Source organism: Oncorhynchus nerka, linkage group LG26, assembly GCF_034236695.1.
Source record: "Oncorhynchus nerka isolate Pitt River linkage group LG26, Oner_Uvic_2.0, whole genome shotgun sequence".
NCBI classification, from domain to species: domain Eukaryota; kingdom Metazoa; phylum Chordata; class Actinopteri; order Salmoniformes; family Salmonidae; genus Oncorhynchus; species Oncorhynchus nerka.
Genome location: NC_088421.1, coordinates 7,583,103 through 7,595,380, shown reverse-complemented (window position 1 = coordinate 7,595,380; position 12,278 = coordinate 7,583,103).

Sequence of the window (12,278 nt, the reverse complement as noted above, 5' to 3'; positions counted from 1 at the left end):
GAGATCTGATATGGCTGAAATAGAAGGAGGAATCTCCAAAATGTAGAATAATTGAAAATGTGTTTACGGAGGACATCCATTAAGTAGAGTGGAGAAGAGAGATGGATAGAGAGAGAAGACTCACTTGCACCTTTCTCAATGAACAGAAAAAAGAAGAAATGTGGAAAAAAATGATTTAATGGAGCTTTTCTTACTTAGAGAGAAAATAGACAGAAGCGTGACTAAAGGAAGGTTAGCACCAATATAATTCAATTAAATAAGAAGGAGTGCAGATTTACAGAGTGGCTAGACAATAATATATTTGAAGGGGTTGAAAACAACTTCAGAGGAGAAGGTGTGAAAGGCAGGGAAGGAGGGAGGGGGGAGGAAGGGAAAGAGGGAGAGAGAAGAGTGTCTTGAGGAAAATGGAACAAGGGAGAGGGGAGGGGGGATGGAGAGAGCTGTCAAATTCTTACTTGCTTCCTCAATCATTGTTTCCTCAATTACTTTCAATGCTCATTGGAGGAGGAGGCCCGGCGAAGGGACTTTAAATCCTCTTCACTAATGCAAGCATATGATAGCTAGCCTGTTTTGCTACCATAGACTGAAATATGTTCCGGGATTCATCCGGTGGCATTGAGGAGTACACCACCTCAGTCACTGGCTTCATCAATAAGTGCATCGATGACGTCGTCCCCACAGTGACTGTACGTACATACCATAACCAGAAGCCATGGATTACAGGCAACATCCTCACTGAGCTAAAGGGTAGAGCTGCCGCTCTCAAGGAGCGGGACTCTAACTCGGAAGTTTATAAGAAATCACGCTATGCCCTCCGACGAACCACCAAACAGGAAAAGCATCAATACAGGACTAAGATCCAATTGTACTACACCGGCTCCGATGCTCGTCATATGTGGCAGGATTTGCAAACTATTACAGACTACAAAGGGAAGCACAGCCAATAGCTGCCCAGTGACATGAGCCTACCAGATGGGCTTAATAACGTCTATGCTTGCTCAGGGCAAGTAACACCGAAACATGCATGAGAGCATCAGCTGTTCCGGATGACTGTGTGATCCCGCTCTTCGCAGCAGATGAGAGTAAGACCTTTAAACAGGTCAACATTCACAAGGCCGCAGGGCTTACCAGGATGTGTACTCCGAGCATGTGCTGAACAAATGGCAGGTGTCTTCACTGACATTTTCAACCTCTCCCTGTCTGAGTCTGTAATAGCAACATGTTTCAAGCATACCACCATAGTCCCTGTGCCCAAGAACACTAAGGTAACCTGCATAAATGACTACTGGCCCGTAGCACTCGCGTCTGTAGCCATGAAGTGCTTTGAAAGGCTGGTCATGGCTCACATCAACACCATTATCCCAGAAACCCTAGACCCACTCCAATTTGCATACCGCCCCAACAGATCCCCAGATGATACAATTACTATTGCACTCCACACTGCCATTTCACAACTGGACAGAATGAACACTTTTGTGAGAATGCTATTCATTGACTCCAGCCACTCTAGTCATAGACTGTTCTCTCTGCTACCGCACGGCAAGCAGTACCGGAGCGCCAAGTCTAGGACCAATAGGCTGCTAAACAGCTTCTATCCTCAAGCCATAAGACTTCTGAACATCTAATAAAATGGCTACCCAGAATTTTTGTACCGAACACACACTCTTTTACGCTGCTGCTACTCTCTGTTATTATCTAAGCATAGTCACTTTAATAACTCTACCTACATGTACATATTACCTCAATTACCTCGACTAACCGGTGCCCCCACACATGACTCTGTACCGGTACCCCCTGTATATAGCCTCGCTATTGTTATTTTACTCCTGCTCTTTAATTACTGGTTACTTGTATTTCTTTCTTTTTTTCAGGTATTTTTCTTAAAACTGCATTGTTGGTTTAAGGGCTTGTAAGTAAGCATTTCACTGTAAGGTTGTAATACCTGTTGTATTCGGCGCGTGTGACAAATACAATTTGATTTGATAGTAACGTGTTCCAATCCTTGTTTCCTTAATTCCTCTTAAAACTTATTGGAGGAGGAGGCCCGGAGAACCTTAAATCCTCATCTTCATATGAATATATGAAAGCTAGTAACATTTTCAGACACAGACAGGGTTTGCAGCTGCAATACGGAGCCTTAAGAGAGCTAAAGAGAAACTGGAGTCACAGAGGTTGTCAGCGTGGAAGTTTGCTTTGCCTCAGGGCTGGTGATGGAGAGGACACATATGCTCTTTCTCTCAACCCCTCAAGAACACATTGTCACAGCTCTCTGATTGTCCTCAACACCACTACTCAAAAGCAGTACATTTCTTTCTGTCATTGTGCTAGAGTGCCAGCATGGAATGCAGTACTCAATAATCTTATGTATTTTGCATGCTTGGGAAAGGAGAGTTCAAGGCAATAGGAAAAAATGTTCTGAAGTGAAGTTTGTTATATTTTGGCTGAGCCTCTGTGTGTACACGTCTATCTATATAGACACCAGACCAGGCTGCAGTTGACATTTTCCATCTCTGCCCAACTTTCCCTGACTGGTCTGTGTCTCGTCAGTGTTCAGTATGCCTCGTCAGGCCTCTGACTGCAGGAGGAGTGTGATGGTTTTTAAAGGCAGCTCATTAAAGCTGCATGGTGTCTCCACCCCTGGTGTGTGTGTCAGCCCTGATGCCTTGCCCCCCTGTCCCTTGTCAGCCCTGGTTAGCTTCTGAGCCAGACACAGCTAGTTTTACTGTGTGCTGCTGGGTGACAGGTCCCACACACCTGTAGCCAGGCTCACACATACACACACTCATGTATAATCACGTACACACACACACACACACACACACACACACACACACACACACACACACACACACACACACACACACACACACACACACACACACACACACACACACACACACATTTGGTTTACTATCCTTGTGGGTACCAAACAATTGATTTCCCATCTAAATTGACACACACAAAAATATGTTTTTAAATAATGAGCCACTCTCCTCTCCCCCATGCGCTCGAGAGAGAAACAATATGTTCGAAACATACAACAAGCTTCGTCCCCGTGTCGAAGGGAGAAGGGTCAGTTTTCTGTAGGTTATAATTATGTATTTCTCAACTCTCAATATTCATCTCAATAGCATCTATTTTTACAACAAAGACATTTGAGATATGGAGCTCATGGGTAGTAGCTAATGATTGCAACATTTCTTTTAGGACATTCAATTTATTGTTGGATGAATACATGGCTACTAGCAGTGGGTATTATATTTAGTGATAGCAATGAAGTGTGTGTTTCTAGTTCTTCAGGTGTTGAAACCCAAATTAATTAGCCTATGATATTAGTTAGTGCACATCATCTTGTTTTATTTAAACCTTATTTTACCAGGTAATTTGACTGAGAACAGATTCTCATTTACAGCTACAACCTGGGGAATAGTTACAGGGGAGAGGAGGGGGGACGAATAAGACAATTGGAAACCGGGGATGATTAGATGGCATGAAGGCCAGATTGGGAATTTAGCGAGGACACCAGGGTTAACACCGCTACTCTTACAATAAGTGCCATGGGATCTTTAGTGACCTCAGAGAGTCAGGAAACCCGTTCAACGTCCCATCTGAAAGACAATACTCCACACAGGAAAATGTCCACAATAAACTGCGCTGGGATAATTTTAGACCGGAGAAAAGAGTGCCACCTACTGGCCTTAGGAGATTGTCCCATTATTCTCTGCAGATCACCTCAAGCTCTGTCAGGTTGGATGGGGAGCGTTGATGCACAGCTATTTTCAGGCCTCTCCAGAGCTGTTAGATTGGGTTCAAGTCCGGGCTCTGGCTGGGCCTCTCAAGGATATTCAGAGACTTGTCCCGAAACCACTCCTGCATTGTCTTGGCTCTGTGCTTAGCTTCTTTCTCCTGTTGGAAGTTGAACATTCGCCCCAGTTTGAGTTTACTGAGCACTTTGGAGCAGGTTTTCATTAAGGATCTCTCTGTACTTCGCTCCGTTCATCTTTCCCTCGATCATCACTAGTCTCCCAATCCCTGCCTCTGAAAAACATCCCCACAGCATGACGCCGCCACCACCATGTTTCACCGTAGGGATGGTGCCAGATGTCCTCAAGACATGATGCTTGGCTTTCAGGCCAAAGAGTCCCATCTTGGTTTCATCAGACCAGAGACTCTTGTTTCACATGGTCTGAGAGTCCTTTAGGTGCCTTTTGGTAAACTCCAAGCGGCTGTCATGTGCCTTTTTACTGCAGAGTGGATTCCGTCTGGCCACTCTACCATAATGGCCTGATTGGTGGAGTGCTGCAGAGATGGTTGCCCTTGTGAAAAGTTCTCCCATATGACAGAGCTCCAGAGATCCTTTGTGGAGAGTGACCATCGGGTTCTTGGTCACCTCCCTGACCAAGGCCCTTCTCCCTCGATTGCCCAGTTTGGAAGGGCAGCCAGCTCTAGGAAGAGTTTTGGTGGTTCCAAACTTCTTCCATTTACGAATGATGGGGCAACTGTTTTCTTAGGGACCTTCAATGCTGCAGACATTATTAGGTACCCTTCCGCAGATCTGTGCTTCAACACAGTCCTGTCTCGAGGTCAACGGACAATTCCTTTGACCTTATGGCTTGGTTTTTGCTCTGACATGCACTGTCAATTTGGGGACCTTACCACATTGACGGGACAGTAGTGGAGAAGGTGGAAAGTTTTAAGTTCCTCGGCGTACACATCACGGAAAAACTGAAATGGCCCACCCACACAGACAGCGTGGTGAAGAAGGCGCAACAGCCTTCAGGAGGCTGAAGAAATTTTGCTTGTCATCGAAAACACTCACAAACTTTTACAGATGCACAATCGAGAGCATCCTGTCGGGCTGTATCACCGCCTGGTACGGTGTGTACCTTTCCAAATCATGCCCAATCAATTGAATTTACCACAGGTGGACTCTAATCAAGTTGTAGAAATATCTTAAGAATGACCAATGGAAACAGGATGCATCTGAGCTCAATTTCGAGTCTCATAGTAATGGGTCTGAACAATTGTATGTATGTAAGGTATTTTGCAAACAATCCTAAAAGACGGTTTTCACTTTGTCATTATGGGGTACTGTGTGTAGATTGATAAGAAAAAACATATAATTTCATTCATTTTAGAAGAAGGCTGTACCATAACAAAATGTGGAAAAAGTGAAGGGGTCTGAAAACTTTCGGAATGCACTGTACATACAGAAAAAGGTAAGTAATTCATCTCTACTGAACAAAAATAAATCAGTACATTCTGGAGTCCTATTTTGACAGTAAAATATAGCAACTATAGTCTAATTGTGAACCCAAAATATATGGCAATCATTGGAGTATGTTGCACATCAAAATATCTTGAATCATGCCTTCCTGCTTGGATGTGTTAGATGAAACCACTTATTTATTGAATTCCTCAGTAGTCTATATATTATACTTCTTCATAAAGCACTATGAATTACTTTATAAGAGAATGACTTGTGATTTGGGTCTGACCAAATTATGGGCTGGTGCCACCAACTGGTGTGTTTACAGACATATTCAATCAATCGCTAGCCCAGTCTGCTGTACCCACATGCTTCAAGAGGGCCACCATTGTTCCTGTTCCCTCGAAAGCTAAGGTAACTGAGCTAAATGACTATCGCCCCGTAGCACTCACTTCCGTCATCATAAAGTGCTTTCAGAGACTAGTCAAGGACCATATCACCTCCACCCTACCTGACACCCTAGACCCACTCCAATTTGCTTACTGCCCCAATAGGTCCACAGATGACGCAATCGCAATCACACTGCACACTGCTCTAACCCATCTGGACAAGAGGAATACCTATATAAGAATGTTGTTCATCGATTAAAGCTCAGCATTTAACATCATAGTACCCTCCAAACTTGTCATTAAACTCAAAACCCTGGGTCTCGACCGCAAACTGTGCAAATGGGTTCTGGACTTTCTGACGGGCCGCCCCCGTGCTTTTACACCTGCATTGTTTGCTGTTTGGGGTTTTAGGCTGGGTTTCTGTACAGCACTTTGAGATATCAGCTGATGTACGAAGGGCTATATAAATAAATTTGATTTGATTTGAGGGTAGGAAGCAACATCTCCACCCCGCTGATCCTCAACACTGGGGCTCCACAAGGGTGCGCTCTCAGCCCTCTTCTGTACTCCCTGTTCACCCATGACTGCGTAGCCACGCACGCCTCCAACTCAATCATCAAGTTTGCAGACGATACTACAGCGGTAGGCTTGACTACCAACAACGACAAGACGGCCTACAGGGAGGAGGTGAGGGCCCTCGGAGTATGGTGTCAGGAAAATATTCAACGTCAACAAAACAAAGGAGATGATCGTGGACTTCAGGAAACAGCAGAGGGAGCACCCCCCCTATCTACATTGACGGGACAGTAGTGGAGAAGGTGGAAAGTTTTAAGTTAAGTTTTAAGTTTAAGTTTTAAGTTCCTCAGTGTACACATCACGGAAAAACTGAAATGGTCCACCCACACAGACAGCGTGGTGAAGAAGGCGCAACAGCCTTCAGGAGGCTGAAGAAATTTTGCTTGTCATCGAAAACACTCACAAAGTTTTATAGATGCACAATCGAGAGCATCCTGTCGGGCTGTACCGCCTGGTACGGTAACTGCTCCGCCCACAACCGTAAGGCTCTCCAGAGGGTAGTGAGGTCTGCACGACGCATTACCGGGGGCAAACTACCTGCCCTCCAAGACACCTACACCACCCGATGTCACAGGAAGGCCAAAAAGATCATCAAGGATAACAACCACCCGAGCCACTGCCTGTTCACCCCGCTATCATCTAGAAGGCGAGGTCAGTACAGGTGCATCAAAGCTGGGACCAAGAGACTGAAAACAGCTTCTATCTCAAGGCCATCAGACTGTTAAACAGCCATCACTAACATTGAGTAGCTACTGCTAACATACTGACTCAAATCTCTTGCCACTTTAATAATTGCAAATTATTATGCAAGAAACATATCACTAGTCACTTTAAACAATGCCACTTTATGTAATGTTTACATAGCCTACATTACTCATCTCATATGTATATAGATTCAATCAGATAAAGTGTTAACTGGCGATGGCCGCATAGCTGATGGGTTGGCGGTGTCGGAGGTGTAACTGCGCTGTAGCTGTCAAATCGGGGAGCAACTGCTCTTGATTATTTTCGCAAAGCCACACCCCTCCCCCTCACATTTGAAGTTCAGAACGAGAAAGTTTAGGCTATATATAAATAATGACGCTCAAATAAAAAATTATTCAACAAAAGAATGAATCAGCTTATTCGAGTTGTAGATTAACATCTCAGATTCCAGTGTTCGAAACATGGGATTTCTTTTCATGCGACAGCCAATGGCAATGTCCGCTTTAGGTATAATGCCAGGAGGTGCTTGTGGATTTGACAGCCCCAGCGGGGTTTTTACATATTGTATTTGTTTTAAATATGAGCTTGTTAAAAAAGAGGAGGAGGACCATGTCTCATCAGTCACTGGTACATAAATGGTTGAGAAACCCTGTACTGTGCTGCCAAAGTTATGTCAGCCCTACTGCCTGTGTCTAAGTCTAACTCAGAGTGGATGCTGAATGTCAGACATAAGGCTCACACAGGCTCAATCCTGGTGTAGATTGAGGTCTGTGACAGGGTCTGGGCAGTGGCTGACAGGGTCTGGGCACCAGTCTGGGGTGAGTTGGCGGTGCGAGCAGTAGTCGGGGCTGGTGTGGATAAAATGCCAAGGCCGAATTCTTGTCCCTGGCAAACAGTATGGAAGAGATAAATATAGTTGTCTCTCTGGCGTGGCACCAGGTGGGATCCTTGTCTTTAGGCAGCCTTTTTTTCTTCATGTCTGCTGTTCTCTCAACCTAGTAATGCAGCTTGTGCTCCAGACAGTGTGTGTCAGCCAGGCTGGAGGAGAAAAAACGCAAAAAATGAATAAATGTGAACACCAGTCAAGAGTGGGTTTCCCTCTGAGGCTGTCTCGCTGCTGCATGTCGGCCACTGCACCGATGCTATTGTGGGGGATCCGTGTGTGTGTGCGTGCGTGCGTGCGTGTGTGTGAGTGAGTGAGTGAGAGTGAGTGAGTGAGTGAGAGAGAGAGAGAGAGAGAGAGAGAGAGAGAGAGAGAGAGTACAGTGTGTACACTATGTAGTGTGTTTCGACATAATGAACGATGTGACAAAACTTCTCCCTAGTGGATATAATAAGACCTGCATTACCATGTCCTTCTGCTTTATAGATTTCTTCAAAATTCCCTGCCTAATGTCAACATGACCCGGCCTAATGTCAACATGACCCGGCCTAATGTTTTTTTTGCTGTATTGACCCCCCCCCAAAACAAAAATGTCAGCATCTATATATATATAATATAGAATAGAGGAATTCCTTAAATAATGTGTCTTTAATGTTCTAACATCCTAGTTTTGTTTTTTATTTTCTTATTTTTTAAGTAAAAATAGTTTTTGCATCACTACCCCAAGTTTTCATATGTGGGTCAAATATGACCTGAATGTATTACCAAACGTATTCACTGCATTGCACTCGTCAAACTGACCTTTCTTTTTGCTACAACAATAAAATCAAAGTAATTAATTACACATGTATTAAATATCTTGCTTTTAATGTTCATTAATCACCATTTTCATTACTCCTTTTTTAACTCATTGAGTATAAGGAGTTTCAGAAGGAGGCTCATAAGAATGTTGACAGATATACAACAAAAATGGTTTAACAGATGCTTGATGAGGAAGCCATTTGTGCCTCTGACTCAGAAATTGAGGTATCCAATTCAGATGACACAGACTATGGTGCCTGTGGGTCAAGTTGGAGTTGTGGATGCCCCTGGTAGTCTAGCTGTCCTAGAGGATTCTACAGATGGGGAGGAAAACCAGGAGAGTGAAGACCAGTCAAACAGACTGAGTAAAATGGGGTCTTACTGGAGTGACCCCCCACCCCCCTCCCACCCACCCACAGACAAACACACATTAAAGGAAGGACCAGAAGCCATAACATCCTGAGGAGCTGCCCAGGGTCTGTGCCAGGGTCAACAGCTGTGTCACCAAAAGTTGCCTGGGAGCTGTTCATTAGTGACAGCATCTTTGAGGAGGTCCTAAAGTGTACATATTTAGAAGGACGGAGAAGAGCGACGGCAAAAGGGACAGAGTGGAGAGACAAAGAGGAACTAAAGGCCTTTATTGGTTTAACCCTCCTTGCCGGCGTGGAGAACAGGTGGGATGATTCCCACACGAGAGCTATTTTTGAATCCACTGCAGAATCCAATGAATAAAGCCACCACGTCGGTCGGGAGATATGAGGATATCCGTCGCTACCTGAGGCTTGATGACAAGAGGACCAGATTGTTCAGAGAGGCAACAGACCACCTGGCAGCCTTCTAGTATGTGAGGAACCTTTTCCTAGAAAACTGTAGGGGAAGGTTCTTCCCCAGCAACTGCAGCTTTCCTCCAGGTGTGATGCTTGGCATTCTGTCCAAAGTGATCTTGGTTTCATCAGACCAGATAATCTTGTTTCTCCTGGTCTGAGAGTCCTTTAGGTGCCTTTTTGGCAAACTCCAAGCAGGCTGGCATGTGCCTTTTACTGAGGAGTGGCTTTCGCCTGGCCACTCTACCATAAAGGTCTGATTGTTGGAGTGCTGCAGAGATGGTTGTCCTTCTGGAAGGTTCCCCCATCTCCACAGAAGAACTGAGGCAATGGAAAGATGTAGGGTGATAAAAGAGAACCATGCCACCACCACTCAGAGCAGTCAGGGCCAGAAGAGGAAGAGGTGCCAGCTCTTCCCAAGCGCAAAGGATAGACAAGTCAGCTGCTGGTGTTCTCATTGCAACACACCCATCTGCAAATAGCTTGTGGTTTGTAACAAATGCATGGACTAGACAGCATATATAAGCATCACACACACGCACACTTTTGTGAGTATTTTGAAATTAGCACCGTTAAGGAAACATAGCCCCACCCACATCCGTTCCACGCATCGAATGGGGTTGGAGTCGAGAGAAAACAAATAAGTGCTACCAAGTATAACAATGTGCATTTCACAAATATTAGAATAAAGTGTGTACATAAAACGTTTTAAACACGTCTGTAAAACCACAATGAGGACATCAACCTACCAAACAAGTTTTCATAAATTGTTGGGTACAGCGCAAGAAAAATGTCACAGTAATCTGAAATGGGGGCATAATTCATGGTCACGTTTACAACATAACATATATATCATTAAGACCAGGAAATAATGTCTGGAGGGTTAAAATCCCAAAACATTATATTATTTATAATGTATTATTTATATCACCTTCCCTGTCTGATATCTTAACTTTCTCTAGAAATGTAGAAATGTCATGCTTTAGGTCATTAAAATGTACTGCGACTGGATAATCCCTATCCTTTTTCCTGATTGAACTTTAATGTTCACAAATTCTCTGTTTGAGAGAACGAGAGGTTTTACCTACACAACACAGCCCATGTGGAACCTGTTGAGTGTAGGTGGCAGTATTTTGATGTTTGGATGAAAAACGTACCCAAAAGAAACTGCCTATTTCTCAGGCCCAGAATCTAGAATATGCATATAATTGTCAGATTAGGATAGAAAACACTCTAAAGTTTCCAAAACGGTCAAAAATATTGTCTGTGTGTATAACAGAACTGATATTGCAGGCGAAAACTTGAGGAAAATCCAACCCGGAATTGCTGTTTTTCCTGAAAGCTCACTGTTCCATTGCCTGCCTTCGCTCCATTTAAAGGGATATCAACCCGATTCCCTTTCCTATAGCATCCCCATGGTGTGAACAGTCTTGAGAAATAGCGTCAGGCTTTTATTTTGAAACATGAGCGAGAAAGATCATATCGCGTCATTGGATGGCTGGGTACCAGCAGCGTTTTGCATGTGCAACAGCTTGGAGCAGACATTTTCTCTCTCTCTCCTATTGAAGAAGCTACAGTCCCGGTTGAAATATTATCGATTATATATTGTAAAAACAACATGAGGATTGATTATAAAAAAAGTTTGACATGTTTCTACGAACTTTACGGATACTATTTGGAATTTTCGTCAGCCTGTTCATGACTGCTCGAGCCTGTGGATTTCTGAACATAACGCGTCAACCAAATGGAGATATTTTGGATATAAAAATAATCTTTATGGAACAAAAGGAACATTTATTGTGTAACTGAGAGTCTCGTCAGTGCAAACATCCGAAGATCATCAAAGGTAAGCGATTCATTTTATAGCTTTTCTGACTTTCGTGCCAAATCTACTTGGCTGCTAGCTGATTGTAAAATGTTGTCTGCTGAGAAAGATGTCCTTACATAAACGCTTGGTATGCTTTCGCCGAAAAGCTTTTTTAAAATCTGACACGCCAGGTGGATTAACAACAAGCTAAGCTGTGTTTTGATATATTGCACTTGTGATTTCATGAACATTTAATATTTTTAGCAATTTAATGAATTTGACGCTCTGCAATTCAGTGGATGTTGATGAAAATGATCCCCGTAACGGGATGGGTGCATCAAGAAGTTATTAATCATGTCAATAACATGGGTGGTGGAGCACGTAATAATGCAATTTATTTGGAACCATTTTCCTGTATGTATTTTGCTTGTCAGGTCAATGGTAGATCGAAAACTTGTTTGGTAGGTTGATGTCCTCATTGTGGTTTTACAGACGTGTTTAATACGTTTTATGTACACACTTTATTCTGATATGGATGAAATGCACATTTTTATATTTGGCACTTATATGTTTTCTCTCGACTCCAACCCCATTCGATGCATGGCATGGATGTGGGTGGGGCTGTCTACATAACGGTGCTAATTTAAAAAACTCACAAAAGCTTTGACGAAGGCCACGTGGCCGATAAGTAAAGCTTTTTAAAGAACAGTGATACCCTGACTACACCGTTCGGGTCGCAAAATACATTTAGGAATCTATGTTATTCAATTATTGCACCCACACTGCTCGTGCGTGTCAACGAGCATCTGCGTTGCTAAGGGCTAAAATAGAAGTCATTCCTATTTCTGGTGCAGAATGCGCTGCAAGCCCTGCCTCTCCCATTTTCTCATTGGTTTATAGATGCAGGTACCCACATGCCATCTCCTCATTGGTTATACCCACATGGGTGATTGAAAGACAAACTTTGTTGCCGGTCGTCGTGGTAATACTATGAAAGTTTAGATGCCAATCACCATATAAGTTCAAAGATGAAAAAGCCTGGAAGGAGGAGAGATGATTAGAAACAATTTAGTTGACCGTTTTA